At 39.6% G+C, this 15,303-nt stretch overlaps 2 long non-coding RNA genes across 2 annotated transcripts; one reads left to right on the top strand and one right to left on the bottom strand.

Moving 5' to 3' along the window:
- Nucleotides 1–2,880: 2,880 nt before the first annotated feature.
- On the bottom strand, nucleotides 2,881–4,137 carry LOC109197431 (uncharacterized). Its single transcript, XR_002058525.2, has 3 exons — nucleotides 3,992–4,137; nucleotides 3,845–3,902; nucleotides 2,881–3,530 (listed from the first exon to the last, which is right to left on the bottom strand). It is a non-coding gene; the product is annotated as an uncharacterized LOC109197431 (long non-coding RNA).
- Nucleotides 4,138–12,460: 8,323 nt separating this feature from the next.
- LOC109197103 (uncharacterized) lies at nucleotides 12,461–14,445 on the top strand. Its single transcript, XR_002058412.2, has 6 exons — nucleotides 12,461–12,515; nucleotides 12,616–12,740; nucleotides 13,242–13,377; nucleotides 13,617–13,725; nucleotides 13,830–13,931; nucleotides 14,067–14,445. It is a non-coding gene; the product is annotated as an uncharacterized LOC109197103 (long non-coding RNA).
- Nucleotides 14,446–15,303: the final 858 nt, after the last annotated feature.

Below are 15,303 nucleotides of genomic sequence, written 5' to 3'. Positions count from 1 at the left end.
TTCATGAATATGCCATTACAAATACGTGACATTCTTAAGCAACATCAGTGTCTATATTCTGTGTGTGTGTGTGTGTGTGTGTGTGTGTGTGTTTCCAGTTATACCATACATAGACATACAACCTTTCAGTGAAGTAAACTGTGTGTATGAGGTATGCAGAAAAGCAGAAGTAAACGTCTTGCTGAAATATAAAAACATGAACTTGCAGTAGGACATTTAAAGGTGTGAAGTCTTACACTTGGAGATAACGAACAAGACAGTCTGGTTTCTACAGCTATAATGGAAATTATAACGTCAAGGCTGCTTCCGCTCATCTCATGGTGCACAAGTGCACACAGACTCTTATCAGACCTAATAAGGATAAGATACTTTATCGGCATACAAATGATTATATATTTCTAAGCATAAATGACAATACAAAAAATATCAATTCCGACATTGCCCACAGCACAAGATACTGAAAAATAAAGACTCACTAAAAGAAAAGAAAAAAAAATGGCTAAAAATAATGGCTGGCTATTTTACAAAGGATGTGAATCTTCAAGAAACATCGACCTGCCGTTGCTGTACCCGACTTGTTTGCAGGGGTGCTTGGTTCAGCTGGTGATTCACCATTTAGCCAATTAGACCACTTAACAGTTTGACTAAGTTTCTGTTTCTTACAGATGTCCAAAACACAACACCAAAGAAAAAGAAAAACAGATTCAACAAAACCATGACAAAGGAGAATCATCATGGTTTAATCACTGTGGAAATGAGAAACAAACATGAGTATTGCTGGTGTCCCTTTTTGCACACAGCTTAAATACATCATAATAAAGCTTTGAATCAACAACTGTTCTAAGATATTTATAACATTCAACATACTTCACAATGTGAGCTTTAACAGAGGTGTAAGAGAAATGATTTTGTGTGTATAAGTTATTTTATTGTAGAGTCTTTGCTGAACAATATCTTCAGGCAGCTGCTGTGATTTAGTGCTACATAAACTTTCTGTTTTTGAGTGCAAGGTTTAAGTAAATGACTATAAATGTATGTTATCGGGTCCTTAAGACTTATTTATTATGGAGTGGAAGGCCAGACTCTTACTTAGCATCAGGTAACTCCGAGTGTTAATGGAAGCCATGCAGAGTGACACTGCTGCTATTCTTTGGGTCCCAAAGGCTTGCTGTTTTTCTGATACTGGACTCGAACCAGCTTATTTGCAGCTATTTTGCTCTCCAAGTCTTTTTATTTCCGTCAGACTTTCAATTTTCAGCTCCTTACTGGCTATGTGGAGGTCAGAAGGTATACCATGTTTAAAGATATGATTCCTTTTCTGTATGCTGGACTTCACAGATTTAGTCACCCAAGGTTTATTGTTAGGATACATTTTAACTCGCCTTGATGGAATTATTGTGTCTCTACAAAACACAGTGCAAAAAATAAATAAATAAAATACTGACAGCTGGCCTTGCTTGCCAGGGGTTGAAAGGGTCCCACACCTTTGATGTCCTAGCTGGTGCCCTTGATGACATTCATTGTCAATACAGAATAAGGTGGGAAGTCGTAAGAACTACACCAGACAGTGGGTCAAACTATTTAAAAGCATTCCTTGTGTTTGGTGAACAACGTCGGCCTGAGAAAGCGGCATCAGAGTTGGATCAAGACTTCTGAAGAGACCAAAAGGGACTACCCAGACATTCATCATTCTGGAGCAAGATGCCAGTCTTGATTATCAGCTTCCTCCACATCAAAGGTATCCATGCCACCTATTAAATTTAGTTGCCACAACAGATGCTGCAAGAGATGCATGATGCATACAAATGGCTATCACAAGCCACCTTCAGAAATGCCAGGCAATCTGGAATAAGCTGGGTCGGTCTTACATGGCAGGAGAAATTGTGGAAAGTGAATGAATCTTCCAACTTATCCGGCCCAATTAAACTCATTGGAAGTCAACATACATAGCTCTGGAAAGAATCACAGGGATCATACAAGAGAAGGGGAGGATGCTATCAGGAATGTCTGTGAAAAATTCATAGTGAAAAGTTTTTTGTTTCTAAACTATGAAGTAAAAGACAAATGGAAAACAATGGCTGAACCCTGAGCCAGGTTCCTTCCTGTTAAAAGGGAGTTTTTCCTTCCCACTGTCGCCAAAGTGCTTGCTCATAGGGGGTCATATGATTGTTGGGGTTTTCTCTATATCTATTATTGTACAATCTACTGTACAATATAAAGCGCCTTGAGGCAACTATTGTTGTGATTTAGCACTATATAAATAAAATTGAATTGAATTGAATGGGCAGGAGATCAGATCTCCAAGGTTTCCTCGTCTATCCAAAGAGCTGTGACCCCTATGAAACTTTGCTGGTGCGTTGTCCAACAATCTGTAATGGTGGCAACATGGCTGACTTTACTGAGGTGCAACATCAAAGCTTTTTTCATCTTGTTAGCAGCTCCCTCTATTATAGTCGAGTATGCCTGCAAATTACTTTTCATTGTGGATTCAGTGTCAATGAAAGTTATCTAAAAGAAGGTTTTTCAACCACAGAAAATGACCTTCACAAATGAAATTAATCATGAGCTTGTCAACCTTCACCTGTAGTACTTGTATGTTTGCACCCACTGTCATCACATCACTGATTTTTGTTTTCTTCCTACTGAGATTTTATGTTTTTTGTTTAGATTCATTGTGCTAATAGAGCATTTTAAAATGAAAAAAAAAAATCCCTTTAAATTCAGACACGTGAGGTATTGCTATAACTCAAAAGCTGGGTCCAAGACCCAGAGCCCTGACACCGTGAAGGTGAATAAATGGACTCTTGTCCTGAATCGCTGCTTGTGAGTGTGTCGGCTCCTTGACACAGTGTACTACATAAAGGTACTCTAGCTAAATTGTTTGGTGCTGGTAAAGATCATTATGAGGTCAAGCTCATCATTATTTTTATCCTTGCATATGCATCCAATGACCGCTGTAATGTAGGTCACATATAGCATGCTGTGTCAGGTCTTGGGATTGTGCTTGTAAATCTATCCAGCTGCTGATAACTGCCAGAGTTTATAATCTTGGCATTTATTTTTATATCAAATCCAGTGATGTCTGAATTCATGATCAGTTATTTTTGCTTTATGATGTGTTCTACCTTTGTAATAATGTGTTGCAAGGACAAGCATCAACCTGAACTGACCTTCAATATACAGAGCTGTTGTAGCTGCAGGTTTTTCTCTTTTGTTAACAAAAAACAGGCCGCAAGTGCTCTAAAATATTTTCTTCTGGATCAGCATCTTTTTGTTAACTTTTACAAACAAATGAATCTAAAAATACACCTTGGATAAGAACTTCTATACTACACATAATCTGAACAGGTAACAGAAGAGCAAAAATAAGCTGTAATTCTAGTCTAACGTTGTGCTGCTGACAAACAAGCTTTATATAACTGGAGCTGAAAGTAAAAATATAAATCTGCATTGCATCAGCATCACTCTCCACTGTGCTGTTTTTACTTTCTGTTTCCATCAGCTGAGTCCTGTCTTTGGTTTGACTGCATCTGTACAAAGTAACAGAGTCTCTGATTAGATCTTCTCAAAAATTAGATGGTGAACTTTTGCTTGAAGGTTGGTCTGATGTTTCCATCCAGCAAACTCAAAGCAGATTGCCATGGATACAATTAGATTTCTTTTTAAAATGTGGTAAAATGTTTTTACAGAAATTAACTTTTCTACTAAAAATCCATTTGTAATAAACTACTAAAATATTTACAATAGCATGGCTAATGATAGTATATTAAACAGAGTATGAGATTAGACAAGATGTTTCATCAACATCAGTTCAATTCTGACCCTGTCTCTATCTCACTCTCACCTCCATTGTCTCCATAAGTTCATTTGATTCAGCTGTAGAGCTCAAAGGTTTCTTCTTCCTAATAACAAATAATCACATTTTAAATGTAAAACTGTTAAATCAGAAAGTCAAAGACCACTTCTGCAACAGAGCAATGTTTTATTTTACCTCATCCACAAAATCACAAGAAGCAGAGGAATCAGCATCAGGACCACCAAAGTTAACCTGATAATATTCTGTATAATTATTGATTTCCCTAAAAATAAAGATAGAAATTTGATGTGATTGAGAGAGAGAGAGAGAGAGAGAGAGAGAGAGAGCATATGCTTTGTTATTGAAAACCTGGAGAGGAATCTTATGTTCTTTGTAACTGTTTTTTTAGTAATGGCTCAGTGAAACATGTTGCAATAAACAGACTTGTGAATGTAGAAAGAGCACCTGTCACAACAACACGTTCTCACTCCCAACTCGTCAAATGTGTGACGCATGGTCAGGCTCCCTCTGCTTCACTTGTCGACGCGCAGGGTACCCCCCTCGCGTCGAGAATTGACGTGAAGGGTCCTCCTATTGAATACTATAGAGCTCCCTAAACGTTGTTTATTGACGACAAGAGATTGCCGCGGAAGAGCCTGTTGTCCGTATATTTATACATTTCCGAAATCACATTGTAGTGACGTGTACTGAACATAATATATTATATAATGTAAACAACTACCCGAGAAACAGCAGATACAGCAGATAAATTAATTATAGGCCATTACTTTTGTATCGTTTATTGCATTTATGGAGGGAGAGGTGTATGCTGGGTAATGGCACAGCTAGCGACTGGGTGACTTTATTCACCCGCTTCGGATGTTATCAGTCCATACAATGGGCGTTATTAGCAGAAATCAGTCCCATAGATATGGGCCATCCACCTGCTAGATTGTTCAGAAGGTTGTTATCATCCATCCAGATGGAGGATCACTAACAGGAACGTGGGAAGACTCAGCGAGTCAGCGAGTGTCAATAATGTTAATGTGGTTATGTTAGTAATACACCGAGTGCTAATATAACAGCTTTAAGATGCATTTGTAGATATTATTACGTGTTTTACCGTCTTTATGGTGCTAGCTTAAAGTTACGGTGTAAACGTTAGCTTATATTGTAGTAAAGCTGTTACTGTTTAAACGATGTTGGGACAGAAATATTAGCTTCTGTCATGACTGATGAAGTTACTAGTTAATAAAGTTTGCAGTAAAGTGATTAATCGCAGCCACAGATTAACAGTAAATATCCCGATTAGCTTCAATGCATCTGTAATAAATATGTGCAAGTTTCAGTGCTTCGTTTAAACTGTATGATACTTATACTGACCCAGGGTCAGTGTAAAATACAATCCTAGCTGTATGAACAAAGTCTGGCTCCTTTAATCCTGCATGACAAACCTCAGGATGCAGGTTATTATTACTCTTTCCTGCTGGCACACCTGTCACACCTGAGAGTCAGCTAGAAACTTACAGTGACCTGGACATCATGCAAAGACTGCCAGACTCTGTAATACTGTAAATGATCAGTGACTCAGGTTAACACTAAACTTTAAACAGTACCTCTGTGTCTCTGTGTGTGCTGAACATTTAGGATTGAGTCAGGCTGCATCAGCTGAAGCTTATTTGTAAATATCAGTATTTTTTATTCAGGTGTGGCGAAAATATGTAAGACTGCAGTGAAGCGATGTACCAGATTAATCCCTGGCCAAAGGTATCGTCAGTAGCGGTCCTAGCCTGTTTGGCGCCCCGGGCGAACACTCCCTCTGGCGCCCGCCCCCCCCCAACCACCACCACACACACACACACACACACACACACATAAAACATATTAAGGATTATACATTAACATAAAACTGTTGTCGGAACCATACTGAATTTCGCCAGAAAAACACACACACACACACACACACACACGAGAGAGAGTATGCATGGTATGCAAACGGCTACCAAACAGCCATCATAATTCGTCATACAATGAGAACAGGACAAATCAACAATTGACAATGACTAATTAATATTAAAATCTGTAACATAATGTATTGTTTGGAGTTTAGTCTGTTACTGTTACTATTTTTACCATTTCTTCTTGGAGCAACTGTAACCCACATTATTTCCTTAGGGATTAATAAAGTATTCTGATTCTGATTGTTTCAGGATGACCTGCCATTATCCAATGACACATCTGCTTACCTGGATCTTTGGCTCGTTTCTCCTCCTCTTCTTTTCTATTTTTTCTAAACTGAGTACCTGATGGCTTTGAAATTATCTTGTCCATCTTACATTGGTTTTAATTGTGCACTCCAGTATGAACACAAATCCCCCAACTCGAGGATTGCCACAGCATAACCTAATAGACCTGCACCTTAGTTCACAGATTCACTTTGTCTAAGGTGTATTACTGGGATTTCGCACAACCCAGGATTCAAATCATGAATACATAATGGGCTTGGATTTACAACATTATGAATGAAATGTGCTCTATTTGGAAGCAGCCCCCCCCCCCCTTTCGTGTGTTAGATTTTAAATCATCAAACTGTAAATTTTAAATTTTAAATTGTTATTGATCCCTTTACCCCGAGTCCTGAAGTGTAGGGGAGACCAGGGATAGTTGTAACATTTTTGACATTTCTGTCTGTAGCTTGGAGCTGTTTTAAGGTAGTGGATTCAAAATTTAATGCAAAGTATTTACATGTCTCTGCTATTAAATAGTGCAGCTATTTTCTCTGCAGCACAATTACTCATTGCATGGTATGGTCTCAAACACAAAGAGTGAAATGTTACATCCATCCATCCATCCATTCGCTTCCGCTTATCCTTTTCAGGGTCGCGGGGGGCGCTGGAGCCTATCCAGCTGTCATAGGGCGAGAGGCGGGGTACACCCTGGACAGGTCACCAGTCTGTCGCAGGGCCAACACACAAGGACAGACAACCATTCACACTCACATTCACACCTAGTGATAATTTGGATTATCCAATTAACCTATCCCCACAAGCTGCATGTCTTTGGACGGTGGGAGGAAGCCGGAGTACCCGGAGGGAACCCACGCAAACACGGGGAGAACATGCAAACTCCGCGCAGAAAGACCCCGGCCTGATGGTGGAATTGAACTCAGGACCTTCTTGCTGTGCGGCAACAGTGCTAACCACCGTGCCACCGTGCTGCCTGAAATGTTACAATTAACCCCATAGTCTGGGTTAGTTGTAACATATCCTGGGGTGAAATGTAACACAATGAAATAAGGGTACTGACAAAACATTAACATGTAATCTTTTTTATTCAACACATGAATGCACTTAGAGCCATTAATGTAGCTATGTGTGTGTGTGTGACAGAATGCAGAAATCTAGCTATTGAACATGTTCCAACCCCCCAAAAAAGACAAATTATGGAATTTTCTGCAACTGAATATTTCATTAATTTTGGTTGGTCTTCCTTGAGTTTGGCCTCATTGGCTCAGTGGGCATTATAACCTACAACTCTTGCACCAACTTTTGAACATAACAATGAAGCTGAAAAAATGTAGTTGTTCACCAGCATCGCAATTCCATTACTTTTTATCATGGCTTACCTTGGTGTGGTTTGCAAAGTGCTTCAGAAAGATGATAAAATCTGTTTCTTGCACCCATCCTGATTTATTTCCACTACCAATACTTCCTACTGGTCCATCTCTGACACAGTGGTCTGCATAATGTATGTGTGGGAACACAAACAGTGGAGGAATTGTGTTGCCAATGGCATTAACCGCATATACAAAGATGACTCTCTCTGCTGATGTCGTTGCCCCAACTTGTTTAATATAAGTTAAAGTAATACAGGGAGTGCAGAATTATTAGGCAAATGAGTATTTTGTCCACATCATCCTCTTCATGCATGTTGTCTTACTCCAAGCTGTATAGGCTCGAAAGCCTACTACCAATTAAGCATATTAGGTGATGTGCATCTCTGTAATGAGAAGGGGTGTGGTCTAATGACATCAACACCCTATATCAGGTGTGCATAATTATTAGGCAACTTCCTTTCCTTTGGCAAAATGGGCCAAAAGAAGGACTTGACAGGCTCAGAAAAGTCAAAAATAGTGAGATATCTTGCAGAGGGATGCAGCAGTCTTAAAATTGCAAAGCTTCTGAAGCGTGATCATTGAACAATCAAGCGTTTCATTCAAAATAGTCAACAGGGTCGCAAGAAGCGTGTGGAAAAACCAAGGCGCAAAATAACTGCCCATGAACTGAGAAAAGTCAAGCGTGCAGCTGCCAAGATGCCACTTGCCACCAGTTTGGCCATATTTCAGAGCTGCAACATCACTGGAGTGCCCAAAAGCACAAGGTGTGCAATACTCAGAGACATGGCCAAGGTAAGAAAGGCTGAAAGACGACCACCACTGAACAAGACACACAAGCTGAAACGTCAAGACTGGGCCAAGAAAACACACAAGCTGAAACGTCAAGACTGGGCCAAGAAATATCTCAAGACTGATTTTTCTAAGGTTTTATGGACTGATGAAATGAGAGTGAGTCTTGATGGGCCAGATGGATGGGCCCGTGGCTGGATTGGTAAAGGGCAGAGAGCTCCAGTCCGACTCAGACGCCAGCAAGGTGGAGGTGGAGTACTGGTTTGGGCTGGTATCATCAAAGATGAGCTTGTGGGGCCTTTTCGGGTTGAGGATGGAGTCAAGCTCAACTCCCAGTCCTACTGCCAGTTTCTGGAAGACACCTTCTTCAAGCAGTGGTACAGGAAGAAGTCTGCATCCTTCAAGAAAAACATGATTTTCATGCAGGACAATGCTCCATCACACGCGTCCAAGTACTCCACAGCGTGGCTGGCAAGAAAGGGTATAAAAGAAGAAAAACTAATGACATGGCCTCCTTGTTCACCTGATCTGAACCCCATTGAGAACCTGTGGTCCATCATCAAATGTGAGATTTACAAGGAGGGAAAACAGTACACCTCTCTGAACAGTGTCTGGGAGGCTGTGGTTGCTGCTGCACGCAATGTTGATGGTGAACAGATCAAAACACTGACAGAATCCATGGATGGCAGGCTTTTGAGTGTCCTTGCAAAGAAAGGTGGCTATATTGGTCGCTGATTTGTTTTTGTTTTGTTTTTGAATGTCAGAAATGTATATTTGTGAATGTGGAGATGTTATATTGGTTTCACTGGTAAAAATAAATAATTGAAATGGGTATATATTTGTTTTTTGTTAAGTTGCCTAATAATTATGCACAGTAATAGTCACCTGCACACACAGATATCCCCCTAAAATAGCTAAAACTAAAAACAAACTAAAAACTACTTCCAAAAACATTCAGCTTTGATATTAATGAGTTTTTTGGGTTCATTGAGAACATGGTTGTTGTTCAATAATAAAATTATTCCTCAAAAATACAACTTGCCTAATAATTCTGCACTCCCTGTAGTGTGGTAAGTTGTAACATCTGCATTATTGTTACAACTAACCCAGACTGTTGCTGTTACAACTGACCCAGACTCCTATAGCCATGAGCAAACATTACAGCCAACGGCTAAAACATTAGCACTAAAGACCTACACAGAATATATCCCCATAGACATACAAATAACATAATTTAAGTTTGATGAGTTTAACTGCAAAGCAGATAATGCTATAAGAAATTGAAATAAAGTAGAAAAACTTACTTTTTGGCATACAAATTACTTTTTTCGTGTTAAATTGTCTGTGTTTGACAAAATGTGCTGATTTTTCACATGTGATAGCAGAACTGAATTGGGCATGTAGGATGAATCACATCATTTGAAACTTAGCCCTGATTGGAGAAATTGGAAGTGTTACAACTGACCCACGTTACATCTATCCCCGGTCTCCCCTATATTTATTTTCTTACTCTTCTTATATTTATTGTTTGTTTACTTGCACTGCTGTAACTGGAGCCTCGTCGTCTCGTCTCTCTATATACTGGACTGTCTGTAGCGGAGATGACAATAAAGTTTACTTTGACTTCAGCAGCGAGCAGGCGCACCGAGGGCTCTCGCGCTCACTTTTCGTGTATAGAATTTTGAAAAAACATCGGTGCAAATTATAAGTCTGTATCATAATGTCTGGTGTTTTCGTGTTTGTTGTTTTGTTTTTATTTAGTTTTATTTTGCGAGTTGGTTAATAGATGCTGCTCCAGCCAGCCACAGAATCCCCCGCCGCCCCGCCCTCTCCTCCCTGAGCCGCAAGCAGCAGGCGCACCTTGCAAACGAGGGCGCCCTTACTCCCAGCAAATGGGCGATAGAAACCGATCGGTGCCTATGCCATTCCCAATATGCGCTGGCTGGTGTCGGGGCAGCATGAGTATGAGCAATTTTTTTTTTTTTTTTTGCCGATGCCCGTGATGCCGCCCCCCACCACGATGCCGCCCCGGGCAACCGCCCGTGTCGCCCGTATCTAAAACCGCTACTGGGTATCGTACTTAAATCAGACTACTGATCCAGCCACATCAGCCTTTTTGTGAGGTCTGTTTAAAGTAGACTTTAAGGCCAAGGGCACAAAACAGCATAACCATTGATCCGTTAGGTTTCATAGCGAGGCGCGTGAAGTGTGGTATGATCAGTTTGTAACTTCCTCCCTCTTCCTTGGAATGCATAAAGGAGTGTGAGCACGACTTCTGTGGCAGAGCTGACATGACTGTGAACTGTGATGTTTGATGTGTGTTGGCTCTCCTGCGCGCAGTAATAAATAGCTTGATCACAGCTCTTTCTGTGTTGCAAACTTTATTTACAAAATTCCACAACACCCCCCCCCCCCCCCCTCCCACTGTGAACCTGAATTCAATATTCAGAAGAAAATGAATGGATAGACTGACATTTGTTTAAATACTTCTAGAAATCTGAGCTGTTGGTGTGGTAATAATATTAGAGCTAGCAATCTTTCTTACTGAATCTCTACTGTGAGTCATGTTACCTGAGATTAATTCTATGTTTACCTGACAGCCTGGACAAATGTGCTGTGTGAAGGATGTAAATCAAATCAGATCTTAACTGCTTACATTTAAGGAGCCTGGTCATATTTAATTGTAATATGTATTACAATTGTAATTTAATTGTAATATGAATATGAATATGATTTTCTGATTGCTGATTCCAAGAGAGTCTTTGTGGAAATACTGTTTGGCTTTTTGTCATTTTAATTCTCTTTTCCGTTTGCCAGAACAGTTCTCCACAGTTGCTGTCCACATGGGTCAGTGGGACCAAGCAGCACTCTGCTAATGTGTGGACTCTGACCAGTGTGGAGATCAGGGAAATATTTTACTGCTAATATTCATAATCATCATTACCATTGCATTAATTATCATTTCATCAAAGCATTTATTGAAGCTGTTGGCCTTATGTTAAAACTTGTATAACAGGTGCAGCTATAATCATTTATTCATTATTATCTTTTATTTGTTTATATCCTTTTTATTAAGCTTTGGGTAGTGGCATTTGATTAGAACATTTATTCAACATATTACATATATAGTTTCAGTTAGGTTATTGCACACATGGGAGTTGGCCTCTGTCCTCATAGACAGAGTGTATTTTGAGGTCGAGACAGACACACACACACACATAAATAGTAGTTAGACTCATGTTTATGTAAGAGTTCAAATAATGGTTTGCAAAAGCTTGTGACTGCAAAATTATGTCTGCATGAGGGACAGTTTGTTCTAGGGGATAAGCGAGAGTTAGAAGATTAACAGGAGGCACCTGGCCTCGAGACGGAGAAGATGTCCTTTCTAAATGTGTCAAAAGTCGTCAACAGAACATGTGTGGTTTTGAAACTTATGCGTGTATTGTATCTGCTTGACGCATGAGGGGGCGTCTAACCCTGATGTTATAAAAACAACTGCTTGTGTAGTCTTGGGCGGAGATTTACAGCTGGTGTGTGCAGTGTTCATCTCCCCACGCGTGTGTTCATTAAAAATCATTGTTTGACTTGACTCTTCTGGACCATTGTTGTTTTTGTGCCCATCCTCAATATCTGAACCCGCAACACCAGCAACATCCAGCAAGACCCAGGCAGCGTTTTCTATCTCCCAGCTGGAGTTTTTTTGTTTGTCTTTGACTGGAGAGTCAGATTTTTGTTGAAGCTGGAGGTACAGCCTCACACTCGCAGAGGTAAGTCAGTTTGCAGAGATCCCTCCCACCCTGGCTTTTAGTAACATTTCAGTGACTGCTGCTTATACCACAGGTTAATACACGCTACTAATCCCTGATGGGAGAATCTTCACCTCTGCCAACAAAGAAGCCTGCTGGATATTTGTTTGCAGTCTGATAATGGGACATCATGCTGTGCATCTTCAAAGTTTGTCTCTTGATGATTATTCATAAACAGTAATGTGAAGTATGCTTATATCTAGTATAACTGGACCAACGTGGTGCTCTTCATTTATGGAGGCTGTTGAGTCTGAATGTTGGATGTTGTGTATCTCGTGTTCTCTGGGCTTTGTTGTCCTCAGTCTTTTTGCAGGATCAGAAAACAAAACCAGGATGACCATAAATGTTTCTTCTCCAATTGGATGATGATAAGACTGTGACACGGGATGCCACCTTTAGTCTTGTGATGAAGCAAAGCTCAGGAAGAAGTGTGATTAAATGGTACCCACATGTGTGCTGCTGAGAAGGATGTACAGGGGCACCTGCAGCCAAATCCAAGCCGCCTCAGGTTAGTTGTAGTTGCAGACAGCTGAGGCATCAAATGTTTGATTAAACGGATGAAAAAGAGAAGTTTCTTCCCTATAATTATCACTTTTTAAAATCTTTAGCAACTTCAGGTCTGTCAGCGTGCTGAGGTCACAGAAACAAGAAAAGAAGCTTCAGACTTCAGAGTGTTGTTTACAGTTTTCTGTCATCATGATCTCCCCTGAAGTTTATCACTATTAGGCAAGCAGTAAGTCCACAATACTGTAATGATGATTCTGACTTTGGTCACAGTTGCATAATATTTTAATAATATACAATTATTTTTTGTAATTCAGATTTTGTCTGTTAATCAAAAATTTACTTTGTGAAATTTGTATTTGAGAATGCAGAATGTGACAATATATTTTTGTTCAACATTTAATTTCTTTCGGTTGCAATTGTTAAATGAAAATATATATATATATTTTTTCAATTTAGCAAACTAATTTATCAAAAATATATATACATATATCTGTATTAGTTTTAATACATTAATTTGACACCTGTATTGAAAATACCATATTGTATTCATACAGAATCAGTTTGGTATCATTGTCTGTCTGTTCACTGATTGCTGAAACTAAGAGCTAGTTTGATCTGTTTAGATCTAAAGCATCCAAAGTTGAGCTCTAATGTTTTTTCACCCTTGTGTGTGTGATATGTGATTTCCTACATGCTGACAGAGCAGAGCACCAGTTTGTGCTCACAGATGGTGACGTTGTGGAGAGACGGTGGTGTTTCCTCAGAAGAACTAGCAGAGTCACAAAGAGCACGAGTCCATCTCACCACCTTGACTTGCTGACTGATGCTCGTCTGCACTGCACAGAGGAAATCAACTGACCGAGGTTTGTCCAGTGACGTGTTATGAAATGTATATTTGTTTTATGCTTACAGATATGTTTTTCTTGACAGAGGGGCTCTGCAGACAAAGCAGAGAAAATATGTGCTTTACATTTTACTGTGATTTACTGGGATATTTGTTGCCTGATGTTCAGCAGGAATGGAGGAATGGAATCAAAGGGAGATGTTTTTGATGTTTTTGTGAGTAAATCTTCAGTATTATTTATTTGCTTGGTTATCTTAGGAGTGTTTCTGAGTGAGGGAGAGAGGAGTCATCATCCAGGTAAAGTGACGTGGATCAGTGGATACACTTGTCTCCCCTTTAAAGGAGACGATCCGAGTCATCCTTAAATGTTAGTGCTTTCAAATACACAAACATTTTTAAAGGACAAAAACGAACATCCAACTTTGACTGTAATACAATAAAATCTTTGCATGTGTGTTTTCAAACTCTCAGATGGACAGGATATCAGTCTTGGACTGTCTAACCTGCCGGAGCAGCACTGAATGATCACCACACATGAGCATGTTCCTGCAACATTCAGCAGCTTTGCTTTTGGTAAGTAGAGTTACCTAACTACAGTAACACATGCCATCCATTTCTAACGGCCTGGTTACTTCCTGTCAGTTATTTTAGAAACCATGTGGTCACCTGACCTAACACTGTTTCTTCTTCTTCCCCTTAATGTTGAAGTGTCAAATGTCAAACAGCTGGAGAGGAAACTACACCAGTGTACTGGGATGTTTCACCAACACGTGCCAGATGCTGTTCCTTCATGGTTTCATCACCATTTAAGAAAATAATCCTTAGAAATCGTTGTTTTTCTCTTTTGTAATTGATGATAATTCAGTGAATATACTGCGCTGCTTCCTTTTATTGCGTCTCACATTGCTTTAAGTTTTTCAGTGTCCAGTTATTTTTTACTGCTGTTTGAATTCTCTGCATGTTTGACCCTGTAGACTGTTTAATGGACTGCTTATCTTCCTGTTTGTAACCGCTGCCTGTTTTTGACTAAAGGTTTGGATTTCTGACTTTAACACAGCCTCTGCGTGTCCTCCCTTTGTGTCCTCTTCCTCTGTGAATGTGTTGCATGTGTCACAGATTCATTTTATTAACAGCTTTCACACAGTGAATTGCATCAGCATTCATTCACAGCACATTTCAGAAGGATTCAGATCAATACAGTGATCTTATAGTCAGAATTATCCTGACAGACTGCCACTGTAAATTATCTTTCATCAGCTAAATTTTAAAGTTCAGTATTTCAAAGCAGGCGTTATGAAGAATCATATTGGCATTAGGACTGTACCAATATGTACTAACAAAGTCAAAGTTTTTTATTATGCTAGAATATTGGAAGACAATCAACTTTTAGTGTTTTCTGCATATTAATTATACTGAAATAGAGATAGTGACCCTTACTGTACAGAAGTATACTAAACAACTGACAATCTAACAAACATTATTGGCCTGAGCCGTCATGCACAGTGAGTCTGATCCTGTGCTGTGAGAGTATGACAAGCATGTTTCTGGTCAGTTTGGAAGAAATAACATCACAATGTTGATCTTTTTTTAATATTCCTTCTCTTTTACAACATAAACTGTGATCAAAGCTACTTATGTTCACAGCATGTAATAATACTGACAGTCCAGGGCATTGTGGTCTGTTGAGCTAGGGTTAGGGTTAGCAATTCAGACATATGTAATCAATATTACTCTTGCTGGAACAAACGCCTAGGAATTTGTATTATAATTCATGAAATATTCAAATTCAGTATCAGTCATTTTATATTATAACCATGTATCCACCCAGGCTCATGGTGGGGCAGGGCTCTGTCCTGGGATGCTTGAGTGAAAGGTAATGTACACCCTGACCAGGTATCCAGTCTGTCACAGTTGTTTTCAATATTTGGTTCCTAAATATGAGTGA

Source organism: Oreochromis niloticus, linkage group LG3 (assembly GCF_001858045.2).
Source record: "Oreochromis niloticus isolate F11D_XX linkage group LG3, O_niloticus_UMD_NMBU, whole genome shotgun sequence".
Taxonomy (NCBI): Eukaryota; Metazoa; Chordata; class Actinopteri; order Cichliformes; family Cichlidae; genus Oreochromis; species Oreochromis niloticus.
This window is presented reverse-complemented; position numbering and strand designations above follow the sequence as displayed.